Consider the following 6,961-nt stretch of genomic DNA (forward strand, 5'->3'; position numbering starts at 1 on the left):
TTTGTTGTTTAAAAAAATGTCCAGTTCCTTGGGTTTGTGTCTATGTTTTCGTTTCTCATTGTGTTCGACGTTTTTTTGGTGTCCTGTACTCATATATGCGTGTATATATACATGAAGAGGTTGGTACGTACATATATGTATATATATATGCATATGTTTTATTTATTAATATATTATATATATATATATATATACATAGAAATATAGAAATCCATATAAATATATATATGAGAAAATTAGAGGAAATGAGGTTGAAGAACCTTGGGGGCAAAGTTGTAATAACTAGAACCAGAGTCACTGACGTATGACAAGGGATGAAAGATACTAAGCTTATCTGTCTTGATATTTTTATTGATTTTGTGTCTACGATTCCTGTTTGGCAGAAATGACATTCAGTTATTGGCCATATAAACACGTCCATAAATCAAAGTCGTTCGTAGGCTGTTCGGTCACACGTATATATACACACAAATATATGCATCCATACACTAGATGCACATATACACGGGAACACACACACACACACACATATATTTATATATATACTCTTTTACTTGTTTCAGTCATTTGACTGCGGCCATGCTGGAGCACCGCCTTTAGTCGAGCAAATCGACCCCAGGACTTATTCTTTGTAAGCCCAGTACTTATTCTATCGGTCTCTTTTGCCGAACCGCTAAGTGACGGGGACGTAAACACACCAGCATCGGTTGTCAAGCAATGCTAGGGGGACAAACACAGACACACAAACACACACATACATACATATATATACATATATACGACAGGCTTCTTTCAGTTTCCGTCAACCAAATCCACTCACAAGGCATTGGTCGGCCCGGGGCTATAGCAGAAGACACTTGCCCAAGATGCCACGCAGTGGGACTGAACCCGGAACCAGGTGCTTGGTTAGCAAGCTACTTACCACACAGCCATACATATGTATACACACATACATATATAATATGACAACTAAAGAATAAATGAGACCCCGATATTATGTAAAATAACGGAATTTATCTATAAATATAATATATATTAAGATCTTAATAACTGATGAGATGCCGGAGCAGACTTCAACCCCGGTGTCCGAAACACTGAGTATTATTATGAAAACCAACTAATTGTCTCTCTCTCTCTCTCTCTCTCTCTCTCACACACACACACACATATATATTTAGAGTATTTAGGAAATTACTTGATACAGTTATACTCTATCAAGAAAGATTTTTAAAAAACGTTAACATTAAGTAAAAGACTTTTTAGAGAGTAGTGTGTAGGCCTTAATAAAGCCTACATACAATTTGTGAAATTCCTTCCTAAAAGTTAGTACCATTCTACTCTTTATAAAGACTTTTCTTGATCTTAACTTTTTGAAAAAATCTTTCTCTAAATATATAGGCAGCTATTTTGGGGAGGAGATGAGTCGATAACATCGAATCCAGTGTTTCACGAGTACTTACTTTCTCGATCTCAAAAGGATGAAAGGCAAAGTTGATCTCGGAATTTGAACTCAGAACGTAGCGACAGACGAAATACCGCTCGCCCGGCGTGCTAACGATTCTGTCAGTTCGCCGCCTTTCTAAATATCAATAATATTAATACGCTAACTTTTTGTTTTTATACGTACCTGTTGTGTGCGTCACACTTCTTTGAAGTGGCAAAGCGAGAGAGACAGGAGAACAGAGAGGAAGTAAGAGAAAAAGAGAAAGAGAGAAAGTGAGAGAGTGAGAAAGAGAGAGTGAAAGAGACAGTGAGTGATGAAGGCGTTTGCTTTGTTTTTAAATATTTCAGATAGGATGTAAGAGACAAAGAAAGAGAGTGGGAGCGAAAGTGAGAGAGTGAGAGAGACAGTAAGTGGTAATGGCGTTCGTTTTGTGTTTTTAAATGTTTCAGAAAAGAAGTAAGACAGAGTGAAAGAGAGTTAGAGAGAAAATGAGAGTGAGAGAGAAAGTGAGTGGTGACGGCGTTCGTTTTGTGTTTTGAAATGTTTCAGAGAGGACGTAAGAGAGAAAGTGAGAGAGAAAGAGAGAGAGAGTGAAAGAGACAGTGAGTGGTGATGGCGTTTGTTTTGCGTTTTTAAATGTTTATCACATCGCAAGAGAGGTAGATACATAGATACATATACACATTGTTAAATCAAAAGCAGGAGAGAAGAGTGACACATAGAAAGTGAAAGAGAAACAGAGAAAGTGATAGAGACAGTAGATGCATAAATCCAAAGAAAAGTTCATAGATACATAGACACAGCAAATATTGGCTGTCAATTTCACTTTTCATTACCACATGAGGATAAAATGAACTCACAAATGGTTGAGTACTCTACAGACATGCATAACATTAACCTAGTTCTCAGAGAGATTCAGCTTCACACAGAGTATGACAAGGCTAGACCCTTTGAATTACAGCTACAGCTCGAGACATATATATATATGAATATATTTGTGTGTGTGTATAGTGTAGGTTAGTTAAAACACGTTTGCAATAATAAGTGTCACGTGGTAGAAATAAACGCAATTACCAAACATTCATTCATAAATCCATTTAATATTTCGTTCTTTTGCATTCCAATTTGTACATTTGTACCCAGAAATTTTCAACAACTGCAAGCCAGAAGAAATGAAAAATCGAGTAATTTTATCTCCTAAAAATTCTGTCTTGCAATAAATGAAAAAAGTTCTTACCTGCAAGATTGAAGAAGAGGTTCCGAACTATCCATTTTAATTCATAAACTCACTCACTCCATCCGGTTTGCCTCCTCATCACCTCAACTTAAAAGTAGGGGCTGTTGTAATGCTGCTAAGAAATCTTCCGATCAGTTATAGATTATGTAATGGAATTCGCATTGTAGTGTAGAATATATGTTCAGTATCAAGTATTGAAATGGCTGTGTGTATATTATAAGAAGAATTCTTAACAAGAAAGAGAATAAATTTAAGAACTATATATTTACTACATAAAAATATATTTTATTCATTTGTTGTCGATGAAACGTAATCAAAATGTAGAATCTAGTTGAATGAAGTAATCTATGCGAGGAAGTTCAGAAATGTAGAAATAACAGCTAAATGGTGGTTTTCAGTTATGTGGCATAGAGAAATAGACAGGCATAGCAATGACATGAATGGCTCGGAGTCTAGTCGACTAAGAAACAAAGAGCAGGGCAAGCAAGCTGTTTTATTAATGGAGCGCTAAACATTCTAGAAACTTCCAAGAGAAACGCAAAGCTTCTTGGATAATTAAGAATTGCTTCTCATGACGTAGGTGTTTTGAGAAACTTATTAAAGGGAGATAACTCTATAAATCTACTTGCAAGATATATCATTCAACTATTTTAACCACAGACTACTACACACCCCCTTGGCAGAATTAACGTTACGCCATAATGAAAATAACAAATGTATACATCATAAAACGTCAAACTATAGGAACAATATCACAGTTCAAATGTAATAAATGCTTGTTAAATTTTGGGGCTAATACACATATCTACCGCTTTTGGTAGTCCGAGTTTGTGAAGTTGTGTTTTAAGGATGCATTTGTAATGCTGTGTGTGTTGTCTGTAGTGGGGTTGGAAATAGTTTTTTAATGTGAGCCCTTTTTAGTTTATCAACATAAATAGTGTCTTTACGAACGTTAGTGTCTAAAATGAAAACTTTATCTGTACGAGAAAGTACGTGAAAGGATCCTGAATACGGTGCTGCTAAAGGATGTTTAATGGCATCGTTACGAAGAAAAACATGAATCCAGGAAAAATAGTCCTTAGGCAAATATGTTTTAATGTCTTGTTTTCTGGTGTTCATATGCAGTAACTTTGACATATAATCACGTAAGGTTCAACGCAATTTGTAGTGTCTCAATATAATAAGTTTTTTATTTCTTTATTGCCCACAAGGGGCTAAACATAGAGGGGACAAACAAGGACAAACAAACGGATTAAGTCGATTACATCGACCCCAGTGCATAACTGGTACTTAATTTATCGACCCCGAAAGGATGAAAGGCAAAGTCGACCTCGACGGAATTTGATCTCAGAACGTAACGGCAGACGAAATACGGCTACTCATTTCGCCCGGCGTGCTAACGTTTCTGCCAGCTCGCCGCCTAAATAAGTTTAATAAGTTTCTCAAAACACTTACGTCATGAGAAGTAATTCTTAATTATTCAAGAAGCTTCGCGTTTCTCTTGGAAGTTTCTAGAATGTTTAGTGCTCCATTAATAAAAACATCTTGCTTGCCCTGTACAAACGATAGAGAGACTTAAAAGGATGGAAGAAAGGCGTTATAAGTTCAACAGCTGTTTCTGGGAGCTCATGTATATATATGTATGTGTATATGTATATAATATATATATATGTGTATATACATGTATGAATGCATGTATACATATTCTTGCTTATATGTATTGGTGAACATTTGTGCCTATAAACAGAAAATTTCTTAATATATAGAGAAAAATGTGAATATCTCATTAGAAACCGAGGCTTGCTCAATTACAACCCTGCAATTATTTCACACTGCCAATTATTCAGACGTGTGAAGTAAGAAAGTAGCCTGACAATATGTAAAGAAAAATATTCGCAAACATATCTTTAGTTAACTACCCATCAAGATTAGATTGGTCACTAAAAAAGTAAATAAATAAATATAAGCTACAAAAATCTATCATACATTCACGTATTGACTAAATAAGCACAGAACACTTAATATTTCCTCTATTTACGTGAGAAAACGGGATATGTTCATATCTTCGATATCGTACGTAAAACACATATAAGCAAGGAAGGTAACTTTTGTTAACGGAGGTTTAGTGTTGCTGAATAAATTGATTTTTTTTACTGATATTAGCATCTTCTAGGGTACAGAAAATTGATTATTTAGGAAATAGACTACTTTGACTAACTGGTAGTGGGAGCCGGCTAAATAAATAGCAATTAAAGTATGTACACGAATTAATGAACTCAAATCTATTTTGTTTTTTAATCGCAAAAGTCAGTAATAAAGCATTATACTTCGCTGATAGGCAGATATCGCACCTTCTGGAAATATAATCGTAATGTTGTTGGCAGTAGTGTTCTAGAATAGAGCAATCGATTTTATAATTGTTAATACCATCAGCCTTTAAATTCCAGATATATCTGGACAGTGAAGTGGTAAAAAGTTCCTGTGGGTGTTAAAATGTATACCTATGTTGAGAAATTTTTCTTGAGGATTTTCATTAAGCATACAGCATTTTGTTTCTGGTATCTGAAATGGAAACGTTAGCTCGATAAACTAATGTTTTAGAGAATTCATGTCGACATATAACAATGAAAACATTTACGGTCTTATAAAGTAATGAATAAAATTATTAATCCTTCACTGATAATCACTAATCTATTTCTTAAACTCCAAAATAAAGTGTTGTCTCGATAGTTTGAGTTTACAGCAATATATTGTCTATACAGGTGCGAAAAGAGTGGGAGATAGAGAGAGAGAAGGAGAGAAGAGAAACAGAAGGAAAGAGAGAGGGGGAGTAGGAAAGTTGAAGAGAGAGAATTAGAGGGAGAGATTGAAATGACAGGTTGAATATAAAAAATGCAAAGTGAGAGATTAAGTGTGAGAAGAGAATGAGGATTAGAGGAAGTGATAGGTAGATTAAGAACACCAATATTTACTGCATCATACTCTATCATACAAGTTACATTTTCTATGGCATCTTATGCTTCATAATATAGCAGAGGTTGCAATTAATGATCACATTTACATTTCATAATATTATTAGATATTGTAGTATACAGCGATATTTACGTTCCATTTTATGATATAGATTACGTGATGTAATATTGCATTTTAGTGTGTTAATCGCAGCACTTCATAATTCAATAGTTTTGGTTTACAGCAATATTTACGTCTCATTATTTTTACGGGATACATTTTCAAAAAGAACAAGGCGCTTTATTTCAGTGTGGCACAGGTTTTAGTTGAAAATACTGCTGATGTTCATATCTAATCCGATATAAGTCGGCGAGCTGGCAGAAACGTTAGCACGTCGGGCGAAATGCGTAGCCGTATTTCGCCTGCCGTTACGTTGTGGGTTCAAATTCCGCCGAGGTCGACTTTGCCTTTCATCATTTCGGGGTCGATAAATTAAGTACCAGTTACGCACTGGGGTCGATGTAATCGGCTTAATACCCATGTCTGTCCTTGTTAGTCCCCTCTATGTTTAGCCCCTTGTGGGTAATAAAGAAATAGGTATTTCGGTTGTCTTTACGTTCTGAGTTCAAATTTCGCCGAGGTCGACTTTGCCTTTCATCTTTTCGGGGTCGATTAAATAAGTACCAGTTACGCACTGGGATCGATATAATCGACTTAATTCGTTTGTTTGTCCTTGTTTGTCCCCTCTGTGTGTAGCCCCTTGTGGGCAACAAAGAAATACATATCTAATCCGATATCATTAATCATAGTCCAAAAATACCACTGGTTATATTGGATCAACAGCTGATCTCATGTTATTAGGGAAATGGAATTCTCACACAGGCAATGTTTGATACAATCCTTTATTATTTTTGGAGCTTCTTGGTATTTGACGAAAATATCCAACCAGAAGCTCACCTTGAACAGTTTATTATTCCTCGTTAGTGGTTTCAATAGAATATATTTATACGTAGTACATTCACGAAGAGCATTACTGTTTATGTGTGGAGGCGCAATGGCCCAGTGGTTAGGGCAGCGGACTCGCAGTCGTAGGATCGCGGTTTCGATTCCCAGACCGGGCGTTGTGAGTGTTTATTGAGCGAAAACACCTAAAAGCTCCACGAGGCTCCGGCAGGAGGTGGTGGTGATTCCTGCTGTACCCTTTCACCACAACTTTCTCTCACTCTTACTTCCTGTTTCTGTTGTACCTGTATTTCAAAGGGCCGGCCTTGTCAATCTCTGTGTCACGCTGAATATCCCCGAGAACTACGTTAAGGGAACACGTGTCT

Source organism: Octopus sinensis, linkage group LG5, assembly GCF_006345805.1.
Source record: "Octopus sinensis linkage group LG5, ASM634580v1, whole genome shotgun sequence".
NCBI classification, from domain to species: domain Eukaryota; kingdom Metazoa; phylum Mollusca; class Cephalopoda; order Octopoda; family Octopodidae; genus Octopus; species Octopus sinensis.